Genomic DNA, 26,727 nt, shown 5'->3' with positions numbered 1-26,727 from the left:
GAATATAGTGGAATTATTTATAGAATAGTTTTCTTAGATGTTTGCAAAGTTCAGTATAGACCACTAAGAGAATGCTTTAATTGCTACAATGGTAGCTCTACTATAAAAGGGGCCAACCACTCATCGCTAACACAGTGCCAAAGGGTAAGGATAGAGGAAAGGTGGTTGTGGCCAATTATTGTGAAACAGAGTTACTGATAATGTGGAAGTGAAATGATGGAAATGGCTTCCCCTGCTCCTTCTTTTCTTTTTTCGCAGTGCCTTGAGATGTCGAGCCTTCTTAGTTTCCTATACTGTGCCATGGAGATGGTTTGGGGTTTTTTTTTGTTTATCCTGTTTCCATGTTCCCCAGGGAGAACAGACAGGTAGGCCTTCTCACCCAGCATCAATGGATTCCCTTCTACCATAACATTTTAAACAGGTGTAATTTCTTTTGGATGTTGACTCTTCCTCATTTCTTCAGTTAACAAAAGTCCTGTTATGACTATGTTTTACTTATTCTATGCATTTGAACTTTCCCTAAACCTTCCTTTCTAGGGAAATTTTTAAAAGTGTGTGTGGCAGGTTCTTTAATTCATTTTTAGCTGTAGCACAATATTGTATTTGGCTGTCTGATTAAGACTAACATTTACATGACATTTAGGGCACACTATTTTCTAGACTGTCTGTCATGAGTTGATGGACGGCAAAAAAGTCTGGATGTGAAGTCTTGTATATTCATCTGGAAGAAGGGAGTGGGGACTGCTTGGATTGGAGGGGGGAAGAATCTGGGGCCTAGACAGCCCTATTCTCCTGAGTGCGAACGTGTGGGGAAAAACATCTGAACGGAACTCATGTTACTATCCTACACCCAGATCCTTTATCACTCTACATGAATACATCTTTCTTAAAAACTTTGGAATTTCTTTTAACATTTATAGACTAAAACAACATATTTAAGAACTGTGGCTAGGAATTTCAAATTGAGTTTAAGGTATTCAAATCTCACCAAAATGGGTATATGGCATCCACTTCCCTTTGCAAATTCCAGTTTTCATTCACTCCCTAACAGTACCTGCACACTACAACAAATCAAATAAAAATTATTCCCTATAAACAAATTATTTCAGTCTCAAATTCTTCACATTGTTTTAACAACTTATTGTATTTGATAGAGGCTAATGTTAAGACAAAAAGATAAGACTTTATTTAAACACTACACTCTATGTGGACTGTTGCTCACTTCCAATCTGATTTTCCCATGAGAACTTGAGAACTGCTTCTGAAATGACCCACAGGAAGCTCTACCCGTTTGTCAAAGGATACTGTCTGGTATTCATTTTAGCAAGTTTCAAAGAGAAAAAAAGAGACAGAAAGAAAAGGGAGCAGGGAATAGGTTTGCATTTTATCTTGATCCCTGTAACAGACATACAGCATTCTGTGCCTAATAGATAAATTTGATTTAAAAGCAAAAACTGCCCTATGATTTTGAACTCTGTGATGAGTTAAATTCTTAGCCCATCTAGCTAGCTAGTTAAACCAATACAAAAACAGGCAAGAGAATTGATCCAGAGAAAAGCAGGAACACTCCTTACCTCTCTGCCTTTTCTCAGTTACTCAACCAGAGCAAGAGCAGAGCAACAGCAGGTTACGCAAGGCAGCTTTACAGGATGTGTCTGTGTCTTACTTAGTATTTTGAGACTTGAAACTAACCATGCTCCATGCCAGATGGACAAGACAGAAGTAGCAAACAGGGTGGTCCTAATAGCTTGTCTTCTCCACTTCCAAAATATCCCCATTGTGCATTTTACCCAGGTACATTCTCTTTCAGATGGCGAGTTATGCCTAACCATTGTGCTCAGAAACCTTTCCTGCTTGCCACACTAGAGGGTTTTTTTAACATATCTTCAGCCTGCTTTGTCCTTTTGCAGAGCATGGAGAAGAACATGTAGATATACAAAAAAGATGCATTCCTGCTGAAATCACAACAAATCACGTTATCTTCCACCTCTGCCACTTTATGTTCGTTCAAATCTTCCATTTGAAAATGCATATTACAGATATGACTTGCATGTACAAGCATGTCAACCCAAAGCAACATACACCCTTCCACACACTCCGTTGAAAGTTTGATTCATTCTATACATGTGTGTATAGTTCCAAATTAAAAAAAAAAACTTTAAAAAAGAATAAGAGAGTCAAACACTCAAAAACTGGGAAACGTCAAAGACAAGGTTAAGTTGGTCTAGTTCTGCACGTGCATGATGTGATCCTATCTTTTCTTCTTGGGACCATTACACAGTCTTTCCCATATCTCCTCAATCTTCCTGCCTTCTGCTTCATCTTTCCCAATAAGTCTTCTTCCCAGCCTTTTCTCTTTCCTTCTTTTGCACTTTTCAGGCTTGTGTTTTCATTATATCTAGTCTATGCTTAGGCTGGGCAACTTTAAGAACAGCTGCTCTACTGCCACTGTGGGACACAACTGGTTTGAGTAGTGGTGTGATGCTGTTAGGGCTGCAGGTCCTGTCTCTGTAACTGACTTAGTAAATTGTGTTCAATGGATGTGAACTCTGGCCTCCATGTGTTCCTGAACCTTTTCCAGACTCAGAGATCTTCCTTACAGGAAATATAAATTTTACTGATCTTTGGCTATGCTTTGTGGCAATGCAGATCTGTGAAATATGCTGGACTACATGAAGAGGAAATGTTTTCTAAGCACCAGTTTTCTTCCCCACGGTCATGTGGGACTATGTGAGCCAAGGATGCAGAAAATGTTAGCAGAGGTGTATAACAACAATAAAGTTCCTGGCCTTTAAAAAAAAAAAAAAGTACCCTGAGTTGTCTTTGTATTTTTGATCTGTTTAGATCCGTGAGACAATCTTCTTTGACAAATTTCTTTTCCATTACACTATTTGTCCTAAAAATTGAACTACAGAACAGGGTTTTTCCCCCCATATGTAACATCTTATTTTTTTCCTGGCTAATGCTTTGACATTTATTTTGGAAGGAGACTCTAATTAGTGAAGGGTGCAAGACTGAACCATGGGTGTCACTCAGAGTTGCCAGGGAAAGATACCGAGCTCCGCAGACACAGTGGTATTCTGTTGACTAGAATATGTGGTATATTGCAAGATACAAAATCTTTGCCTGCAAAGGAATAATGACTCTTTATGTGTTCTGTAAAGACTGAAAAGTCAATGTGAGAAAATGTCCCCTATGAAAATAATATACACTGAGGTTTGTTATCTTAGCATAAGTCAGCATAAGTCAAAGCTTAAAAAAGAAATCGAATTTTTTAATGAGAGATGGGTGCAGGAATTAGAAAAATTTATTCACACATGACATTACAATCTCTTACACATCAGGGTGTCTGAGCAAGAGATAGACTGGTGGAACTGCACTCTGACCTCCCCAAAACATGAACAGAGACAGCCACCAGAAAAAGCCCCTGATCAAAAGGATTCAGTATCCTCCCCCCACCAGGACGTCGGCAGGGACTTAAGGGGAAGCAGCAAGTGGAAGCAAGTCCGCAAACAGGGCAGCAAGCAAATGCCCTCCTTGCCCACCAAGCCTCCCCACCTGCCTCTGCACAATAGATATAAGGCTGTAGAGGTGGAGGACCAGCCAGTGGACGATGTGGATGTCAATCCATCTACACCAGAGGAGCAGCCAAGACCAGAAAGACACACCCCCCATATTACTACAACCTCCACAAGGAAGAAAAGATGTGTCATAGCTGTAGGAGACACCCTGATGAGGGGAACAGAGGGTCCAATAAGTCAGGCAGACCCTACTCATAGGGAAGTCTGCTGCCTCCCAGGAGCCTGGGTTAGAGATATCACTACGAAACTTCCTAGCCTGGTACAGCCCTCCAACCACTACCCATTACTGCTCTTCCACGTGGGAGGTGACGAAGCTGCAGTATGTGGCCCAAGGGTGATTAAAAGAGACTTCAGGGCCTTGGGATGGTTAGTGAGGGAATCTGGGGCACAGGTGATTTTTTCCTCCCTCCTTCCATTTGTGGGCAGTGAGATTGGAAGGAACAGGCAGACCCAGTCCATTAATACATGGCTCTGTGGCTGGTGTCAACATCACAATTTTGGGTTTTTTTGACAATGGGGTGGCCTACATGGCACCAGGCTTCATGGCATCAAATGGGAGCTACCTTTCTCAAAGGGGAAAGGGTCTTTACCCAGGAGCTTGCAGGGCTCATTGAGAGGGCTTTAAACTAGATGTGAAGGGGGAGGGGGAACATATCAGGCTTGCCTGCGGCAAGCCGTGGGAGGACACACAATGGTTAGAGGGACGGGGTGCTAGTATGGGCCCTCAACATGCTGCCCAGGGGCCTGCTGGGGACACTGCACCACAGTCAAAGTCTTGCAGAATGAGCTGGGGACTCCTGAGGTAGTAGGAGCCAACAAGGAAACTTTTGTGGAACACCTTACGGGAAACAAGGTGTTCCACTAGGAAGTGTTCCATGTTCCATGTTCCACATGGCCAACAGCCCAGATGAAGTGTCTCTACACGAATGCACACAGCATGGGCAACAAACAGGAGGAGCTGGAAGCTACCGTGCTGCTAAAAATCTATGACCTGATTGCCATTACTGAAACCTGGTGGGACGAATCCCATGACCGGAGTGTGGCTATCAATGGAAGGAGGGGTGGAGGTGTTGCCCTCTATATCAAGAAATGGATAGAGTGTGAAGAGCTGTCCCTGAAGAATAGCCACGAGCACGTCGAAAGCTTATGGGTAAGAATTAGAGACCGAGGCAACAAAGGGAACCTTGTGGTTGGTGTCTACTACAGGGCGCCTGATGAAGGAGAGCCTACTGATGAAGCCTTCTTCCTCCAGCTACAGGAGGCTTCACACTCGCAAGCTCTTGTCCTAATGGGGGACTCTCAACCACCCCGACATCTGCTGGAAAAGTAGCACGGCAAGCTGTAGGCAATCCAGGAGACTCCTGGAGCGCATTGAGGATAACTTCTTAACCCAGGTAGCAGACACCCCTACCCGAGGGGATGCAATACTGGACCTGATGGTCACCAATGCAAGTGAGCTCATCAACGACGTCAAGATTGGAGGCAGCCTGGGCTGCAGTGATCATGCATTGGTGGAGTTCACAGTCCTGAGGGATATGGGACAGGCGAGGAGTAGAGTCAGGACCCTAAATTTTAGGAAAGCAAACTTCCAGCTCTTCAAGGAGTTAGTCAGTAGGACCCCCTGGGAAACGGTCCTCAGGGACAGGGGAGGAGAACAGAGCTGGCAGGTCTTTAAGGATGCTTTCCATAAAGCACAAGAGCTCTCAGTCCCCAGATGTAGGAAATCAGGCAAGGAAGGGAAGAGACCAGCATGGCTGAGTCGAGACCTGCTGGTCAAAGTAAAGAGCAAGAGGGAACTGCGCAGGCAGTGGAAGCAGGGACAGGTAACCTGGGAAGAGTACAGGGATGCTGCCCGCTTGTGTAGGGTTGGGGTCAGGATGGTCAAGGCGCAGCTGGAGCTGAACTTGGCAAGGGATGCAAAGAATAACAAGAAGGGCTTCTACAGGTATATCAACCAGAAAAGGAAAGTTAAAGAAAGCGTACCTCCACTGATGAACAAGAATGGTGACCTAGTATCAACAGACAAGGAGAAGGCTGAGGTACTCAACAACTTTTGCTTCGGTCTTCTCTGGCAACCGCTCTCCTCACCCCTCCCGAGTCAATGGACAACATGTTGCGGACCAGGGGGGTAAAGCCCCTCCCACTGTAAGGGAAGATCAGGTTCGCGACCACCTGAGAAACCTGAACATATGTAAGTCTATGGGACCTGATGAGATGCATCCCAGAGTCCTGAGGGAATTGGCTGATGTAGGTGCCAAGCCACTCTCCATGATATTTGAAAAGTCAGGGCAGTCAGGTGAAGTCCCTGGTGACTGGAAGAAGGGAAACATTGTGCCCATTTTGAAAAAGGGTAGAAAGGAAGACCCTGGGAACTGCCGACCTGTCAGCCTCACCTCTGTCCCTGGGAAGATCATGGAACAGATCCTCCTAGAAGCTATGCTAAGGCACATGGAGGACAGGGAGGTGATTCGAGACAGCCAGCATGGCTTCACCAAGGGCAAGTCCTGCCTGACCAACCTAGTGGCTTTCTACAATGGAGTTACCACATCAGTGGACAAGGGAAAAGCAATGGATGTCATCTATCTGGACTTCTGGAAAGCCTTTGACACGGTCCCCCACAACATCCTTCTCTCTAAATTGGAGAGATACGGATTTGATGGGTGGTCTGTTCAGTGGACAAGGAATCGGTTGGATGGTCGCATCCAGAGGGTAGTGGTCAACGGCTCAATGTTCAGATGGAGATCAGTGATGAGTGGTGTCCCTCAGGGGTCCGTACTGGGACCAGTGCTGTTCAGTATTTTCATCAATGACATTGACAGTGAGATGGAGTGCACCCTCAGCAAGTTTGCAGATGACACCAAGCTGAGTGGTGCAGTTGACATGCCAGAAGGACGGGATGTCATCCAGAGGGACCTGGACAAGCTGGAGAAGTGGGCCTGTGTGAACCTCATGAGGTTCAACAAGGCCAAGTGCAGGGTCCTACACCTGGGTCGGGGCAATCCTCGCTTTCAATACAGGCTGGGGCATGATGTGATCAAGAGCAGCCCTGCGGAAAAGGACTTGGGGGTACAGATGGACGAAAAGCTGGACATGAGCCAACAATGTGCACTCATAGCCCAAAAGGCCAACCGTATCCTGGGCTGCATCAAAAGCAGCGTGGCCAGCAGGTCGAGGGAGGTGATTCTGCCCCTCTACTCTGCTCTGGTGAGACCCCACCTGGAGTACTGCGTCCAGCTCTGCAGCCCTCAGCACAAGAAGGACATGGACCTGTTGGAGCGGATCTAGAGGAGGGCCAAGAGAATGATCTGAGGGCTGGAGCACCTCTCCTACGAGGACAGGCTGAGAGAGTTGGGGTGGTTCAGCCTGGAGAAGAGAAGGCTGTGGGGAGACCTTATAGCAGCCTTCCAGTACTTAAAGGGGGCCTATAGGAAAGACGGGGACAGACTTTTTAGCAAGGCCTATTGTGACAGGACAAGGAGCAATGGTTTTAAACTAAGGGAGGGCAGATTTAGACTGGATTTAAGAAAGGAATGTTTTACAATGAGGGTGGTGAGGCACTGGAACAGGTTGCCCAGAGAGGCAGTGGAGGCCCCATCCCTGGAAACATTCAAGGTCAGGTTGGATGGGGCTCTGAGCAACCTGATCTAGTTGAAGATGTCCCTGCTCTTGCAGGGGGGTTGGACTAGATGACCTGGAAAGGTCCCTTCCAATCCAAAGCATTCTATGATTCTATGATTTTATGCTGGCAAGAGCCATCTGAAAACAAGTCCCCGTATGTGCCCTATTTTCAGTCTTCCACTTTCCCTAGACAGAAAGGTCTTACAGAAGGTCTGAAAGGTCAGACAGAAATGGTATTACATACCATTACATAGGTATGTAATAGCTTTATATTTAAAAAATCTAAGAATTATTTTATATACGTCCTTTGTTTAGCTTTGTATTGCCCTTGTCACCTTCTGCACTACTATTCTTCCTATGTTGCATCAGCCCTTGCACTAAAATATGAGCTCTCTATGGAACTGCATTTCTTTCTTCAACTTTGCATTGCATTAACTGCATTTGGAATACCGTCATGATATAAACTACATGCATACCCATACAAAAGGTTAAAATCATCTTAGTTATAATCCAAAGCATTAAAAAACCCCAGGAAATGCCAGAATGAAGACTGCCCAAGTCACATCAGCATGCCCCTAAAAGAGAGTAATAATCATTTTCCAAAATGTCTCAAAACTAATTGCAGAGAGCAAAGGAAAAGAAACACTTGGGATTCATGGGTTCAAAACAACATTCAGGAGGAGAGCATTGTTTAGATAGACCGTTTGATCCCTTAGGGCTTGTTTCCATCTCATTTCTTCTTGCACCTCCTCCTCATGGCTTTCCTCTTATCCTAGTGCTTCAAATCTTTGCTCCAGAGAATGAAAGACTCTAGAGATTCCTGATGGACTTATGAAAAAAATCAACAATGAAGAAAAACAATGCAGTTTTCCCTAATCTTGTTCTTGGAAACATCTGTACCATTTAATCTGAAACATTAAAACAAAAAATTCAGGCTGACAGACATGGAAAATATCCGTATAAACAGTTCCAATTTGGCAAAGTTAATTCACTTTAAAATAGAGCCTTATAAAGGGATCTCTTAGGAAATCTTGAATTTAAGAGGGGGGCATTTAACAGCTTTGCATGTAATAAAAGACTATATAAAACACAGTATAATGACTCTACATAACAAGCATCACTGTAGTGTTATGCATTTTTTGTGGATGGTATGGCTTTCTAAGCTCAATTTACATGCCAGTAAAAAATAAAAGATTGTCCAGACTTAGAAAAAAACAGATTAGTAATGATAAAATAAAGACAAATCTGATGAAAACCTCAGAAATCCCAAGCCAACCATTACTTTAAAAAGCAAAGGAATTTAAGGAGTGAGTCAGTTTTTAATTGCTGGCAGTAATCTGCACAAGTGAGAATTTCAGTCTAGAAGAAAATAATGCCATAAACTGGCAACGCACCAGCTTTGTTTGTCGGCTTAGAAGCACTTTTTTTGTCATTGAAAACCTACAAGTAGGACTCTCCAGCTCAAATGTTATTTCCATCTTAACAGATGAACATGCAACCTGGAAATCTATCAGATACACAGACAACTAAAAATCTTCACAGGCAAATCACTTAGAAATGCATTAGGTATTAAGTGGAATGCATTTGCAACAAATTCCAGTATCTGTCAGAGATAAATGTTTCCTTATCTTTTTGTTTATGCACAAAAGAAGAAAAAAATATTTAGAGCAGACAGAAGTATGAGCCCAGACCATGTGCTATGGGAAGTCTAAACCTGAACACTGCTGAAGGATCATCCAAAAGGGACCAACCCAAAGAATCCCTCCATCACACAGCAGTTGAAGAGGAAAAACAGATGGAACTTACTGACATAAAAGAAGTCTACTGAGTGTCCTGGGAGACACAGAGAACGATGACACATTTTAAGAAAAACCCCATGTTACAGGAATATTCCAGAAAAAATCTATTCTATTGCTAAACCAGCCTCTGTTCTGGTACTCAGCACATAGCCTAAGCAGTGGGACATGTAGTCAAGTAACTAGTACTGGCAAATTAAACCACTGGGGAGATGCTCTTCATTCTTAGGACTGTAACACCCCCTGAATATTGGGCATGGTGAGTAGGTCATCTCAGAAACTTGATTTCTTCCTCTGTAGTTGCATGCAGGAAGCTATTAAGGAACTTCATTCTTACAGAGGGAGTCATCAGCAACAAAAATGAAGTAGTCTCTGCGTACCGTCTGCCTACCCTGGAATGGCAAAACTTTACTGACCCATTCCTCTCAAGAAAACAGTGAATCTCTAAATCCTACCCCTGAAAATTATTAGAGTGGTTAGCGCACAGGAGAGCCATTTTAGCCAAGGCACTATGACTTCTCTCACTACAGCTAAAGTAGATATATAAAAATCAGACCAGTCTCACCTGAAGCCAGTAAGAAGCTAGTGGCCCCAGTTTAAGTAGTTCAGAGGAATAATTCTTATAAGACTTACACGAGCAGCACTTGGCCAACATCAAATGCCAGTCAGCTGCATCTAATGTGGAGAGAGGTCCCTGAAAAACCACAGCGCTGACCTGCTAAATGATACCAGAGTATGAGATATGTCTTCTGATAATATGACTGAATCTTGTGGTAAAGAATGAAGCTCAAACAAATTCCCTCTTTCCCCTAAAATTTTAAGGGCTGTCACCTTAGGTCAGAAAGGAAAGGAAAGAAAAGTTTGCATTTTATGACAATGAAATTACAGTCCCTTCTTACTCCATGTGCCTAATAATACTTAAGTGTCTGCTTCCTGGCTGGCTGAACAAAACTTAGAATCTAAATCAGGGAAAATACATCTGCCAATATAAGCCCCACAACAAACAGGTAAGTACAGGCTCTTAAACTTGCTAGCCAGCATTCCCCGCTGTTCTTCAGTACTGATTAAATTTTGCTGTTTCTATACACTATTTGGCCAGGAAATTAATTTAAAACAAGGAGGGTGAATTAATCTTCCTGTGTAAATTGTGCTCATTTGTTAATTTGTGCTGGCATCCAGGCGTTTGTTCAGCTCTCACAGGTAAGCACTGAATCTCCCAGAATGGGATCCACAAGTAGATCCCCTGTTGGACCAGGGAAGATTCAACGCTCCCATCTATTCAACAAATGCTAGTCTCTCTGTCAGAGCATGGAATTCCTACAGATCCAGTGGAATATACTTCCTTCAAATGGGTTGCTGAAAGTCTGTTTTTGTCATAAGTCTCTGGCAGTGCAACTTGGAAAATCCAAATCAAATTTCCTCTTACTTAATTCATTACAAAAGCAAAAATCAAAGCCATTGTAAAGTCCAATAGAAAGTCTTCTTAATTCTAGTCAAGTGACAGGCTTTCCCCTCACCTTATCAAGTGTGTGAAGTTTCTTTTTTATGAGCTTCTTTTTCATCCTCACAGAAGAAAAATGTCTTGAAGTTATACTCATTTAATCACAGTACTTGATTTGCAATAAGGTCATATATAGTGTCTTTCTTACAATTCCTGGAGAACCACATAGCTCTGAAGCGGAGACTGAAACAGTATTAGTGTCTGTTTTCACTTATCCCATTCTAAAGTTCCTTTTTACTTAAGCTGCGGCTGGCTTGCTTGGCATAAAACTTCCCACTCACAGTGCTCATCAGTGTTTTCAGCCAAATACTGAAGGTGGGGTACAGTTAGCAGGCTTGGCATCTAAGTAAGTATTCTAGGCTAAAAAGCAAAATTCAGCTACTAATGTGGTGTCCATCTTTTTTTTCCTCTCATGTAAGACCAGACATTAGTCACTTTGTGTGAAAAACTATTCACGTACTTAAAGCTAAGCATGGTTTCAAGGAACTTCCTGTTTGGCACATAATTTTTTTGCAATATGACTTTATAAGACACATTTACACCATATCACCTCTAGTTTTCCCCCAGCAACTCCTCCTCTCAGACCTCACAGAACAAAATGCATGTGGAAGTTACCCAGGCAACAAAAACAATGAAACCAAATTCATATGCTTTATATGTGAACCAAAGAACGCATACGTGCAGTTGGATACTATGTTTGCATGGATCTCCATGGGAAATGTAGTGGATGCATGCCTCTAAAATCCTTACAGAAAAAGGGGGTTCAGATAAAAAAACAGGGTACTTGAGGCTACAGTCTAGGTCATTACACCATTGCATTAGTTGTAGTACTTACATTACTATCTCGTACGAGTGTCTTCAGGGAGACTACATAATTTTTTCTGTCAGTACTGGGCATGCTAAATTGAGTACCGTAATGAATTTTACTCTTAGTATCTGTTTATTTTCAGACTGTGAACTTAGGGCCACTGAACTGCTTCTCTGGAGTCTGAGAGGTGAAAAGGAAACTTACAGGCAGTGTAAACTACACCGCAATCTTGATACAAAAGGGTCAAAAAATCAGAGTGCTGAAAGCAATTACTTGAAATGAATAAATGGTCAAAAAAGCTACACATCCACCCTTACCATGGTGTTTTGCAAGAAGGCTATTCACACAAGGCAAAATTAACAGTTTACATTCCTATTGAGATATAAGCATCCTAACATTGTATTTTTAAAATAAAAACCATGCCTTTCTATCCTAAAATTGATATTCTTACTTTCACTGTTTTAAAAAGTACAAACGAGATTAGATGAAATGTTATTTGCATTTAGTTTTGTGGACAATTAGATCTTACCAAAATGAACTAATTTCTAACATAACAAGCTGCTGTGTCCTGGATATGCTGCTGTCAGTTTCCATTTTTCTTGAAAGAGTTTTGGGAGAATATTAATTTTTACAAATATTAAATACAATTGCAAAAAAGAATTTGTTTTATGGTTTGCAGGAAACACAAAACAAAGAAACGGGGCGGGGGGGGGACGACACACAAAAATAAAAAGCCAAGACCTGAAGCAGTGTCAGCTTTGTTTGCAAGATTTTATTTTTAAAAATAATTAAATTATATTTCCAAATATGCTGTCACTTTGAGTTAAAAGAATATTAAACTTTTTATTCCAAAATTTCAAAATTATTCTTTTATTCTACTATAGATGACAATCTGTTTAATCTGGATGACCTTAATTAGTATTTTTTTTGCAATAATACTATATTTTTGTAAAGCGATATCCTGAACATTTTTTCAATCCACCTCGAGTTGTGTGTGAAACTGCATGTGCATAAAGGTGTTTTCTGCACAGCTGGTGTAAAGAGAATTACTGTGTATGAAAGCCATGCTGCTTATAGCACAGGTCCTTAAATGTAGATATACAGAAGAAGACATTAACAAGAGAGCAGTTGCCAGAGATTCTCACACTAGCATAGCTCTCTCTACTGTTCGCAGGACACCTGGTGCAGCATCAGGATTCAAAAGCACTTAAATTTGCTTGTGGAAACAAATGAAAGCTCTGGATTGTGATTTATTTCTGCTTCACTCCAGCTTATATTGCTGAACCATTTACAGAAAGCAAGAGAACTAAACTGAGAGAAGCCTGAAATCATCTATACAATCTGACCAAACCAGGATTAGGGTGCTAATTTTGGTCTCCTTGCAGAAGTGAACACAGTTCTGGTCTGATGATGTGTGCTGTGTATCTGTGCAGCCACTTCTGTGCCAGCTGAACAGAGTATGTGCTTGGTACAGGACATCACAAGAGCAGCAAGATGTGGCCTTCACTCTTTTAGCACTTCTCCCTAACCAGCGTGTATACCTGCAAATCAGTAAGTTTAGTGGACTTACTCCTCAGGCAGACATTGCGGCCCTTGAGTAGTATGGTAAACTTGTGGGCAAAATCACAAAAGCTCTCTTATCTTCCACAGAGCAAATAGCTTTCAAGAAGGAGGTATGCTTGTAAAGAACAAAGAACATTTCTCATGCTCAGTGTTGCCTCAATTGTGTGGCCTCATTGTGCATCTAAACCTAGACAGCTAAAAGACTTCACAGCAAAAGCATTTCCCATATTCTTTGGTGTAAGCTAGGACTTTTCCAACACTGCAATAAGTATTGCAAGCAGTAAGTATTACTTTAACAAGCTTCATACACAGTATGAAATCTGTATATCCCCATTTGCAGTTCACACACAGCGCTAATATCAGATTTAACCAGGGCAAATTGGAAAAGCCATTAAGCAATATAAAACAGTGACTACAATTTGAAATAGAGCTTCATAAGTCCCTAAAAAAGCACATACAATTATCAGGTTGTAAAAGAGGCTGAAATGCAATTGGTGTTGATATTTCTTCTGAGACGGTAGGTTTATAGAAGTGCTTAAATGTGTGTTTCCTGGAACAATCCCAAAAGGAGATAGCAGCGGAAGAGAAGTCCCCCTTCCTTCCAATTTTTTTCTTATGCTCATCTACCCAATACTGGTTGATCCCTAGCTTGTAGATGAGATGCATACCATTTCATTGTAAATATTAAAAATTTGGTAAGAAGAAAACAGAAGTTCTTCACCATACACAAACTGATTTTCCATTATAAAACTGATGAACAGATTAGCCAAGCTTCTTGGCAGATAAATATAATGGGATGATATACAGCGAGGTCTTCGATGCTCTGCTGGTTTAATGAAAGGCATGAGGTCATTCAGAGATATTAGATTGTCACTTAATTTAGCTCATCTGGTACATAAATCTCTACTGTATCCCTCTCTGTGAATGCTGAAAAGGGATATAAAAGGTGAATTAGGAGTTTCTGCTGTTAGCACATAGCTTTGTGGCCTTATATAGTATTTCTATAAAGAGTGTAGTTTGTATCCTGTGCTCTGACCTCTCCTGTTGTAAGTGGTAATACATATTGCTATTTCCAAGCAGTTTAATCTGAGAAGGATAATGCAGCACCCGTGCCTGTTCTGTCTTTTGATTATCTTCCCTTGAATCCTTGCCAGTGGACGTACATAATGTGAAATCAATCAAACATATGGAAAGAAATAAGGCAAAACATCAGAAAAGCAGAGTGCTTAGGTTTCAGATCTTGGTCTTGCTATCCGAAACCTGGTTGAAACCGTAAAGGATTCAAGCTATGATATTGGCCTCTGCATTCTAATTCACTGCATGTCTGAAGATGTTTGAAGCCAATAGCCCAATGTAGACGAGGTGTTGGGTTTGGTTTTTTCTTTTTTAAGGGGATTGACTGTTAAAACAGTGGTTTCAGACCCACCTCACATCAAAGCATATTAACTTGTATCCACTTTTCTCAGGATTCCCAAACCAGAAATACAAAGGCTGCAGAAACAACAGATATTTTTATGCTTTCTACAAAATGAGAGGTAAGGGTAGAATAGTGTGTCCAAGCATTCAGAGAGGAGAATGGCAGAGCTGGACTTTGAATCTGTCAGTTTTCCTGGCTGCCAATATAATGCTCCTACACTATACAAGTACCTCTGTCTTTCTGCTTTCTCAAAGGCTGCCACCGTTACACTCAGCACCTTCAGGTCTCTTTCCATATGCCTAACGCTGGTACTCCAGGAGTCAGTCTCTCTCTGTGCATATGTTGTCCTACACACCTATAGCCATGCCCATCATGATGGTATTGGGTAGATTCAAGTATGTTGATGCCTGTACTTGTAGTCAATTGCCCATTTTTATCAAGGTAAGAAGGCAACAGCAGTTAAGATATACAAACTCCATGCATAGTCTATCCATGATTTCTCCTACAGGATCTGAAGTGAATATAGTGGATTTTTTTTGACGGTGACAGCAGTGCTGCAAAGACCAGACTTGTTCAGGTCTCCCTGTCCTTATCTATAGTATCTTGACTACTATGTGGAGACTGGTGAAACTATAGTTTGTCTGTGTATCCAGCAGGCATCTTCCTGATGTCTTTATGGATCACAGACAAGAAAAATTTAATGTGGCTTTGATAAATTCCTCAGCTATGTATCCTTTTCGGCAATTCTCATTTGCAAGTGGAAAAAACCATATCCTAAATTGATATGCCACCATTCTTGATGTTCTCAGCAGGCCACCCAATGGAAATCAATGAAGATGGTTGAATAGTCAAGCTCATTATTCCATTTTGTTCCTAGTTTATGTGTGAACTGTTCTCACATACCCCTTTCCCTGACTATGCCCCTTCCTCAGGACAGTAACTACAGCATCACTTTCCATGAGTGGGCAGGATGATAAGATGCCAACTTTCCAAATGCTTGCAACAGCTCTTGCACATGGTCCTGGGAATGACAACAATGAAACTGATTTGATGATTTGTCAAAACTGAGATAGAAGATACAGTTACGCAGAGTACTGATGTGCAGTCCTCTTGGAAGGATTTAATAAGAGACCAAGGAGACAATGTCATCTGACTTAACAGTCTACAAGGATTGAAAGTTATTTTTCCTAAAACCAGGATATATGAACAAAAGTGCTTTTCCTGTCTCCAAGGCAGCTATCTTCCTACACCCTCACTTCAGGTCTGGCTCCTTTGGGCTGACAGCTATGAACATCAATTGGCCATCCAAGTTCGTTTTCATTTGTTTGGTGCATCTCTCCAATACCAACATTTTGTGAAACAACACACTTAAAAACTCAAAGCTAGACTTCATTACTGAATTTTTTTCTGATACAGTGGGACCTTCCACTGTCACTAGTCAATAGAAAGATCAGGCATACCATGTCCCTCAAAAGCTTAGTCTTTCCTCTTACACAAGACCTTTTTCCCCAAATCATTTGAATGCACTTTCTATCTCTTTTCTCTGAAACTCCTCCTCTCTGGGCCACCCACTGCCCTTTACGCAGTGGTACTTATTCAATAACATGCTGAGAAAACTTTTCAAGTGCTGGCTTTTCCTCATCTATAGGCTCCCAGATCCTGTTCTTCCACCTACTAAAGCTATTGGCAAATGTCTTCATGGAAGCAGAATCATGTTGCGGATGGATAACTGCACTTCTTCCACCAAATCCCAAGAACAGATATAGAATTGGTAACTGTGTGGGCCAGTTATTTTTCTCTATTGTATTATAAGAATACTGCAAAAGTATCGTAACTATAATGCTGTACGTGTCTCTAACACTATTTTTTTAATCTTACATGAAGTACTTGGCTTCTTCTATTTTATTTCTTTTGATTCAGGTTCACATGCCAACAACCACTTACAGAAGAAAAAAGGACTGACTCTCCTGGCCAAATGAAAAAGAACATTCCTGATATGGCACCCAGCTGAGAACTTGAATAGGAAGCAATGTACGCAACAGGCATCCTGTGTCTTCCTCCAACCCGTCAACAATTTTCTGTTCTCTCAACACTCTCGGAGACTAAGCATCAGCAGTTCCTTTACAGGATGAGCTTACTCCAAGATATTTTATTACCTTAACCATTTGTTTGTACCACTGGTTGCTGAATGCAACCCTACAAAGGCATGGATGAAGACAGAGGAAAAGGTTTGAATACAATAAGCTGGCCTGAATGTCAGCCTAGAATGTGTGCTGAACTGTTCTTTGAATTACAGATTTATGAAGTGTCTCTGCATCCTTCTCTCTTAGTGCATTGCTTGGTTGCTTTTGTTCACCTAGTTCTGCGTGGTTAATGTCACATGCTGGTATGCCCACCAGAACTTCCCTGCTGTTGGCCTCCCAAGTAACAGCCCTTTTCTGCAATTCCTCTCCCTTGTCCTGCTGCAACAGCAGACATTCCTGATGAGACCAAATGCAGCACTCCTTGCAGGAACCTGTGTCCGTGATACACCTACAACATCTAGGAAGACTTACAGGCCTTTCTGAATAGTCAGACATTTATTTTGCTATGATTGGCAAACTTTGCTGAAAAGGGGAATAAAACCAGTCAAATAGGCTCAAAATGGCCATCAAAGTAAACTCTAGAAGTGAGCATAAGCCATGATAGTTAAGGCCTGTGCTATAAGCCTCCACCAGAACACAGAGACCCTGGATCTGGGGGTTCTCCTCAATCTGTTATGGAGCCGGTCAGTTAAACAGGGGAAGTTTGACTGCTCCCATCAGAGATTTTGGTATGCCTTTGATCATCCCAAAGTGCATTAATTATGGAGACAAAAATCAAGTTTACTTGCCAAAATGTCATTATGGAAAATCTAAAATATCATGAAAGGTAGACTGACATTCCTGTAGGCTTACTTAATCACATATAAGTGTTTTATTTACCAGCGAATTTCAGTGAATGTGTTATGATGTCAAGGGCACATTTTAATGGGAACTAAGATTATCCAACCAATATTTGTGCATTTGCAATGTTGAGTAATTCTCACTGTTGGTTTTTATTAGTAACATCCTGTTGCAGAAGAGGCAACAGATCAGTCTGTGCTCTACCCATTTTCATCTTGGGCCAAAACTGTTTTCATTTATTCCACATCCAAATGAAGTGAACTGTTTAGTCAGAGTCAGACAAGATACTATTACCACTCCCTGCACATGTGCCACATTTAAGTATAGTTACATAAAGATGAATGTGCTTTTTTATATATTGTCGTAAGTCAAAGAGAATTAAAGGTACTTGGGTTTTATTATTTTTATTATAATTTTATTTTATTATAATTATTATCTTATATGGCTTTTATCTTGCAAAATAATCACTGTAGGGCGTAGTTTGGATTTTGGAAATAAGAGCTACAATCCCTATCTGGAGTTCTAATAAAGCCCAGAACTAAACAAACCCCAAATTAAAACAAACAAACAAACAAAAAAGGTCTTCAACATTTTAAGAGCATTCCAATTGTAACAGACATTTTGTGTCTGGAGTCCATTTTGGTACAATATTCCATGGGAGCCCTGGCAGACCTAGAGATAGTGACCCTAGAGATTTTACACACAAGAGCTCAGTAACGCCCTACAAAGAATTCAAGAAAACCTATGTCCTTCTGATTTAGGTCAGCTTCACAGACAGCCAACTCGGCTCTCTAATAACTATGCTTACCAAAAAGTCTGCAGTGATATAACAGATACGGCAGGTCACAGGCCAGCAGAGGTGTGTCACTGCGTCACAAGAGTAGCAAAATGTTACACGTGTATTTGTCAGACCCACAGTCTCTGTGAGATGCTGTGCAGGTATCAGACCTCAGTTTCCTTTCTTCAGAAGCCTTGATAATTCAAGCATAAACCTCCTCAGGTTGGCCACATACCTATTTTGGCCTCCTCGATATTAATAGAGCAAGACATTTTTAAAAAAATCTCACTGTAATTCTTCTTTGCTTTTTCCATTGCACTATTCCAGTCCCACAGGAGTCCCAGAAAAAAATCTTACCCTACAGTCATAACAGTAACAAAAATAATTGCACTTTATCAGGGCCTCTCCCTATGGGGAAAAATCCTCTTTCACGCATTCTTTGACATCTAAGCAAAACTTCTACCTGCTTCAAGCAGCCCGAGACCTCACTCTTGTTTTTGTAGAGAATACTGGTGTTACTGAGAGGCTACAAAAAAAGCCCAAACAACAAATACAAAGGGAGAGTGTGAGAGAGAGAGTAGTTTGACCACTCAGAAAACATGTGATACAGCATTGGAAGCCAGAACTATTTTCCCTCATGATAGAAGAGCATCAGCCACACTGTGGCACTCAAGCAATAGCAATAGCAATGCCAAAGGATATGCAATAATGAGGAACAGGAATATGTGCTTTTCTGTGCTTCACAATGGGGCAAGAGTTTCCAAAACAAATGTTTCGAAGGCAGAAATGCCCATGCAAACCACTGATGTATAACTCGGCACACCAAGTGATAAATAACCATCAGGGAATTTGCTCTGCAGTGTCTATTTCTCTACAAGCAGTGCACTTCTTTTTTGCTTTTTTGTATTACAATCAAAACCTAAATTCAGATGCTTAAAATTTCCTTTAGAACTAGATAACTATCTTAATACAGCTGATTCCACAACACTGCACTGGGTGTGCCTCAGGAACTGTGATGGCAACATCAGCCAAGCGTCTTCACAGACTCCAAGTGAATCAGGACTGGAAAAGTCATTTTGACTTTAGTCCTTTGAGTCCCTCTGCATGCTGTCTTTCTCTCCTTAACTCCCAGAAAGCCAGAAAAAATGGCAGAGATTGCTATTCAAGCAGAAAGGCAAAGATCCTGAACAGTGCACTAATTAGTGTAGTGAAATCCCACTGTAGTATTTGCATATTTCTAAAGCGTTTTACAGCAGGGCTGCTACCTATGAACTACAACATGGTGATTTTACACAGCCATGGCTGTGTAAAGAATTTTTTGCTCATACAAATGTCACTCCATTACATCACAAAGAGAAAATGAATGTGAATGGCAGGGTAAGGGAAAGAAACAGCTGGACATCATATGCTGAGATGCAAAACGGCTGGACCACACTACTGAAGGCATAAAGTCATTTCAACTGGACTACATCCTATCAACCTCTAAACCTCTGCCAGACACCACAAAGGAAATTAAAAACATTATAAACCAAAAAAGTGAAAAACACAAACCACACTCCTTGCAGCATTTTGATACTCAAGAAGTTAATGACTATTTCATGTAAAATGGGGTCCTCATTAGTGATGTTAATGTGACTTAAGTGACTCTTACACAGTACAATGATGGGCTGTGAGTGAAACTAAAAAATATACATTAGCACTCAGGAAAACATGGGAGAAGTAGAAATATTAGCTAGTCCTGGAATGCTAAGAAATTGGCTACTCAGTTTCAGTAGTTCACAAAGTAACTGCAACACCTCATTAGAGAGGCGTGTGAGAGAGGAAAATCAGAACTACACAAAGGACCTAAGTTTATAAACAGTGAGGAAGCAGCAGTGGTTTCCAGCATGATTTTATCAGCCTGCACAGATGAGGCCAAACATTGGTCTTCATTCAGATGTATTAACTATTCACATTGGACTGTGAATTCAACTAAATTAGTACTTTTTGTCTGTTCACAGGTTGTGGAGACCTTTGGTGTCATGAAACAGGTTAGGTAAACTAATGTTGACCTGTAACCTGGTCACAGCGTATTTGAAATAACTATTGCTTTACATTTTCATTCCCTCTACTGTGATGGTTGGCCGAGTCACGTGGTTTCACCTTACTGCTTGAACAGATAACCCTTCCAAACAAACACATGTGAAAGTGGGATCTGAATACTTCTGGTGAGAATTTTAAAACACATGTATGTTCACAATTCATGATGTTGTTCAGCAGTCTGCCCACTAAATTTCTTAGTTTGTACAAATAGTCGTTGAAAACTAATAGGGGGCATCATGACTTCTGTGTAAAATTTTGTATTTTGTTTAAACAGATATTCAAAATATTTTTTGCACACAATCTGCCTATTTCTACTTCTAGTGAAATTTGGTTCCAATGGAATTAGGAGGAATCACCAAATTAGAATTCCACTTACCAAACTATTTAAACACTCTCTAATCTGTCTTTTCCAAATTCTGTGATGTGCTTTCATCTTTCAGGAAATGATAAACCTACACAGACATGTCCCTAAAACAGATTTAGGAGCACAGTTGCTATGTGAAAGAAATTGTTCACCTTTTTACTTACTTAACAGGATGACCCTACAGGAGCAAAATACGGTATTTTTCAACATCATATGGAATAACTTCACTTTTTTTAACACAGCCTGCTTAATTTCACTGTGACTACTTAATATTAAAGTATTTGGGAAGAAGAAGAAATATATTCTTATAAAATATAGCACCACATTCTACAATAATGATATAAAACATTAATAGGAATGATGCTGCATAATTATATAGCCTAGTGTAACATTTTTTTTTCACAGAAAAAAGAAATAATAAATTAATAGGAGAGGGGGCATTTTATGGGAATGATGGGCTTCTTCAAGTCAACCTAAAATCAAGTATTAGCTCTCTGCACATAGTTGGGAAATTACTACTGACTGCTGTTGCTTGGTGGGATGTTCTTATTTCCACTCAAATTATAAAAAGTGAGTATGAATGAGCAAATAATTGCTTTCATTTGACAGGAATTTTTTTAAATATTAGACAACCAATTTTTTGTTTTGTTTACTTTCTTTACTTTAGAGAAAAAACTGGGGAAAATAAGCATTTTCCTGCACACAGAACATTTCATTTGAGCATTAATAGAATGCTACATTCTGCAACAGTTGTACAAAAGCAAAGAAAAAGCCAAAGGGAGAATATTCCTTTTTTATCTCAGAGCTCTAAAGCCTCCTCATTTTGCCCACATTCCTCAAGTCTAGTCATTCATCTCCTCTTATCTGTTCTTTTTAAATGCCAAAATGTTAATTTGACCTACAAAACCCCTGTCATATATTCACATTGGACAGGAATAGAAAATTCAATTTAGATCTGACTTTTAAAATATTCAGCTATTGAACCAAAAATCAGTTGTTAGCACAATCCTCAGTAGAGGAAATCTGGGCTGAAGTTAATATTTTTATTTAACGGAAGACCTAACTTTGTGAGGGTTTACATTGGAAACATATACACACTACAAATGCATACACACTATATTTGGAGAAGAGTGGAAAGACCATCTACCTATAAAGAATAACAAAAAATTTCCATTTTCAACTATAAGTTATGTACTTGAATCTTAATCTAAGAGAAATGTTTCCCATTTAGACAAGAAAATGTTTTTGGAATGATAAGGACAAAAGTTAGTTTCCTGAGTGACCAAAGCTGAACTCACAGCCGGACTGTTCAAAGTTTGTATTTTCTTTAATTGCAATTTTATAATCTCACAGGTTATAAATCATCATTAATTTGACAGTCTGGCTTTATGTAGGTTTAGTTTAATATGCTGGTATGCTGTATTTGACTCAGGAGTTAAAATAAATTATAACAAAGCTCCAAATTCAAACAAGTTTCCTTCGTATTATCAAATCTTAGCATGTTTTTAAAAATCTGCTTACCAGACTTAAAAGGTCAGCTGACTTGACTTCCCTTATTACTGTCCCATCTGGAGTTCACACTTTGTTCACACTCCTGGCATGAGTATTAGCAGGATATGATTTAAAGGTTTCACTCTTATGAACTTACAAAGTCTTTGGAAAGGGCAAATAACTCTCATATCTTAAGACTGGAGACTAGCTTGACGAGAGAAAATGAAACACTGAAATATGCTATAGTAATGGATGTAAAGCTAAACCTGAAATTTGCAGCTTGGTGTTTGAGACCCTTGTTGCACCAATGTGTTCTGCACCCTGTAATGCCACTTTTTATCACAGTTCTGTTATCAAAACTCCCTTCAATTTTTTTGTCACCATAGGAGTATTTTCTAGGATCTGGATACTACTCTCCCTGTGTCCCCCAAATGAACTTCACATTTCTGCCACCATCCAGTTAGCTGCAGTAACCTACTCTATGTAAACAACAACCCATGTCCCATTCTTCTCTCAATCAAGAAGTAAGAAGATGCCTGACCCTATTCCCCTCTAAACTATTTGCCTTTCTGTCTAGAGCTCCTTTTCTTCAGAGAAGACTTTCTTCTGGCACCGTTTCCCTTTCTCCAGCTTCAAGCCAATACTGAGCTGAATACTGAGTTCAACTCCCTGTCACCACTGTCAGAGAAGTCCAGGAGAGAGCTCTTGCGCATGCTCAGCCTATTTTCTCCCCTGACAATACCCCTCTGCCTTGGGGCACTTGTCTCCCAAGCAGAGGCAGTCTTACTCCGGGAAGTCTTATCTAAGCCAGTACTTCTTAGGGCTTTTTCACTGCAGTGGTCCTCTCACTGTCTAACATTCAATATGATAACCAACTGAGGGAACAAACAAGAAAAAGGAGGATCTTATCAAAGCAAAGGGGGATCTTATCAAGATGTATAATACCTGAGGGGAGGGAGTAAAAAAGATGGAGCCAGACTCTTCTGAGGTATGCACTGACAGAACAAGAGGCAACAGGCACAAACTAAAATACAGAAAGTTCCATTAAAATGTAAGAAAAATCTTTTCTTACTCTGAGGGTGGTCAGACATTGGAACAGGTGCCCAGAGAGGTTGCAGAGTCTTCATCCTCGGATATATTCAAAACCCAACTGGACACAGCCCTAAGCAGCCTCTTCTAGCTGACCCTGCTTTGAACACGTGGACTGGACTAGAGACCTCCAGAGAGGTTCAACCTCAGCTACTTGATGCAACTCTGTGATTCAGTGACAAAGACGGGTAGGAGCGGATGCAGGTGCAAGGCAGGAGAGATGACATCCATAGTAAGAATGAATGAAAATACAGACTTAAATGATGCAGGATGAAGGATAAAAATACACTTTAGGAAGCTGAAGAGAGAAAAAGAGAGGCAATATGGAGGAAAAAAGTGGAGAGAAGCATGGTAGAAGACCCTACCAAGCAAATCTAGAACCTCAAGGTATCAATACTTATTTAAACATCTAAGCCAGCATTCTCGCTGAACTGGCATCTCGACCTGGTGGGACTGTAAAGTTTTGTTTGGGCACTGCTCAAGCTACCAATCAGTGGGTGACAACCTAAACATCAGCGACGTAGATGCTAAGGAACACATTGAACTAATTTATTAGTGTGAAATGTCTAGAAATATGGAAGAAATGCCAAATTCCAGAAAGTAGAGAGATCTGCATGAGGTCTGAAAAAGACTGCACGTATTCTGGCTCTTGCTTCCACCCACTCTAACCCATATTTCCCCATCCCTTACTCCTCTCCCCGCCAACTCTGACAAATAGGTAACAGTGCCACTTCAGCGCTGTCCTGTAGGGACAACAGTCCATCCAGGGGGACAGGAATGCTCTGATCCTACACAGCTCCTCTCTGCCTAGTACAGAGATGCTGACCCTTCCCTCCCAAGTTCCTTCCCTGAGTATGCATTAATTATCTTGTTGTGTTACTGAAGATTCATCTAAGTTTTGAAGCTCTAACACAGAGTTCCCCTTAGCCATCACCAAAGAAGCCTTCACCAACTTCTCTTCCCTCTCTAGCAGTTTCTGAAATCCCCAGTTTGTAAAAGTTCAGCCTAATCCAGGAAAAAGGTGGCATGTAAACTGATGAGGAACATGTGTTTCCAAATGGGAAAGGGGGTAATGCAGACAGCGAAATTAGTACAGCTAGGCCTGAGCTGACAGTTGTGGTAACAGAGGAGTGGGAGAGTTGCCAAGGCATTAGAGGGAGCTGACAAGGGAGCAGGAGGTAAAAATTCAAGATACTAGATGATCACTTTATTTCCCAGACCCAGGCAGGCCTGGATTTTTATTTTATTTCTCTTTGCTGCAGCTAATGTGGATTTTTCTGTCTTCTAGTGGGTATTTGTTTAACTCAAAAAGCAGTCGTATGGGAATAATTTCCACTCTGTTCACAATCAGCAGGACCAGAATGGCAGGTGGTTGCAGGGATGGGCTGAAAAGCATGGGAAGAATCAAAGACAGCACCTGCCTGGGTGAAATATCATTTCTACTTTTTCATTTCCATCCATATTGAAACTATTTTTTAAGGGCATGCTTTAGTCATTCAAAAAATCAGCCTAAAGCATAATTAATGTGTTTCTGAGGGGCTATCAGTACATCCCTTAGAAACACAGATATTATTTTCCTCTCTGAGCACGTGCACTGTGAGAGAAGCATGGAATATACTATTTTCAGATACATGTACCCTTTTAGCAATATAGCTGGCCCTAAGGGAGTGCTTACTCAGTGACTGTTTAACATCTGACTACAGCATACAACCTTACAGACTGTGGTTTCTACTTAGACAATGGCCAGATAAATTATATACCACGTAGGAGAGCAAGACCTAGCACTTGCTTCATAGCATTTTTCCTCTCTCGATATCAGAGAACTCTTGGAGGGAGAGTAATGTCACAACCCCACTTTACAGTGAGGAAAAATGAGGCAGAGATAAGCTGAGCTATTGACGCACCTAAAATCAAAGCGCAAGCCAGGGGCACAGTAAGCAGTAGGACCCAGATCTCCTGACTCCCGGGCTGCACCCTCCCACCTTACTTTGGCAGCTTAAATCTGCTAACTTCCCTACATATGTTGCCGAGCACCACTGAGGGTTTGTAAGCTTTTGATGGGTTAATTAGCACCAAAGCATTTTTTCTTCTGTGGTCTAGACATAGAAATATCCAGATTTTGTTTCCCTTGAAAGGCAGCCCATCCTGGAAACTGTACTTGATCACCCATTTCCATGTTTTTCTAAGGCCAGATGGGGCTAAACATGATTTGAAGATTTTTTTTCCTTTCCTTTCTTTAATGTTTCTTTTCCTTTCTTTCACTGACTAGCAGCTTGTTTGTTTTCTTTTGAGGATGACGCCAACTATAAAATAAAAAATGCAATTTCCAAGGTGGGGAAATTAGAGAATGATGGATTTGCTGTTGCCAAGAAGAAATAATAATTCCTGGACCTAACAAATAAGTCTGAAAATAAAGAAGGGATTATTAAATGTTATATAATTTCAATAGTATAAAAGCAGAGAGAACTTTCAAGAGACTGCCCTCATTTTTTTTTAACACTCTGGAGACCATGGACCATATTGTTCACTTAGTCATGCAGCTGTAAATACCTGGTTCTTCCTACTCCACTTGAATTACCCCAGATATCTCTGGTGTAACAAAACAGGATCTCCCTTTCACCCTTCTCTCCTATGTGTACACGCTTGCAGGCAAATATTATACTATAGGCCTGGGCCTCAACCAGACACTATGGAATTAGATTTTAATTTTCCCAGAGGGTAAGGGCTTCATGTTTGGCATTTTTTGCCTCTAAATTGAGTGGTCCAAATCTATATACTTCAAAATCTAGTGAAGTACCAACTCCAATCTAACTCTGAATTTTAATGTCACTGCTATTCTATTTATCTCTTAATATTTTTATTTTTAATTGTAAATACAATTTTAAAACACATTCCTGAAGTAGTTTTGCTAGTATACATACAATAAATACATAACAGTAAGTTTGAAAAAAGGTGTCACTGGCACTCATTTGGGACTAGCTGTGCAATTCCTTCCTGGTGTTCCCATTAGATAAAATGTTCCACATCTGTACTTATAAACTATGTGCCACACCACACAGCTTCATATTATCTTCTTCCTATATTACAAGTCAGCATCTGCTATAAACTGCTGTACTCCACTAGTTTCATTTCTTTTAATTACAGACACACTGTCAAATACATCCTACCTGCCTAAGCACTCATTTTGCCAGTACTCAGAAAAGCACTGGCCATCTGAATGTCAAAGCTGGTTGATCAAGACAATAGCGTATAGCAGAGGTGTGTTGGTTTTTTTAAAACAGCTACGCACTTTTTGACACAAACTGTGCTCTGGATTTATTAATAAGATCTTATCTTTTTACATCAAACCTGGGTTACTGCATAAAATGATCACCTAATGTACTGCCAGAAACAAATTACTTTCATGCATTACAATATGAATGTACAATATTAGGGTTCACTCCAGACACTAATGCCTTGGGCACTCCATTCATATTTATTGGAGACAAACACTGTATTGTGTTTCTATCGAAATCAAGTTTACGAATGCTGACATACAGTAGTGACATTTACATTCTTGACCAGAACTTGAAAAACCTGCTTCAATGGTAAAGCAAGTGTCAATGTGTTAAATTTTTACAAAAACATACTATTTTACCCCTGAAATAGTAGCATAAATGTTCAGAAATGTAGTTAATTTTAGCCACACTCAGAACACTCCTTCCTGATCTGCCAA

At 40.6% G+C, this 26,727-nt stretch overlaps 1 long non-coding RNA gene across 1 annotated transcript; it reads left to right on the top strand.

Annotated features, from left to right (window-relative positions):
* Positions 1 to 9,912: 9,912 nt before the first annotated feature.
* LOC142415515 (uncharacterized) lies at positions 9,913 to 16,221 on the top strand. Its single transcript, XR_012777441.1, has 3 exons — positions 9,913 to 10,002; positions 15,933 to 16,055; positions 16,205 to 16,221. It is a non-coding gene; the product is annotated as an uncharacterized LOC142415515 (long non-coding RNA).
* The last annotated feature ends 10,506 nt before the right edge of the window (positions 16,222 to 26,727 follow it).

Source organism: Mycteria americana, chromosome 1 (genome assembly GCF_035582795.1).
Source record: "Mycteria americana isolate JAX WOST 10 ecotype Jacksonville Zoo and Gardens chromosome 1, USCA_MyAme_1.0, whole genome shotgun sequence".
Classification (NCBI taxonomy): Eukaryota; Metazoa; Chordata; class Aves; order Ciconiiformes; family Ciconiidae; genus Mycteria; species Mycteria americana.
Note: the sequence above shows the minus strand (reverse complement) of the source record. Positions and strands in the feature narration are given on the sequence as shown.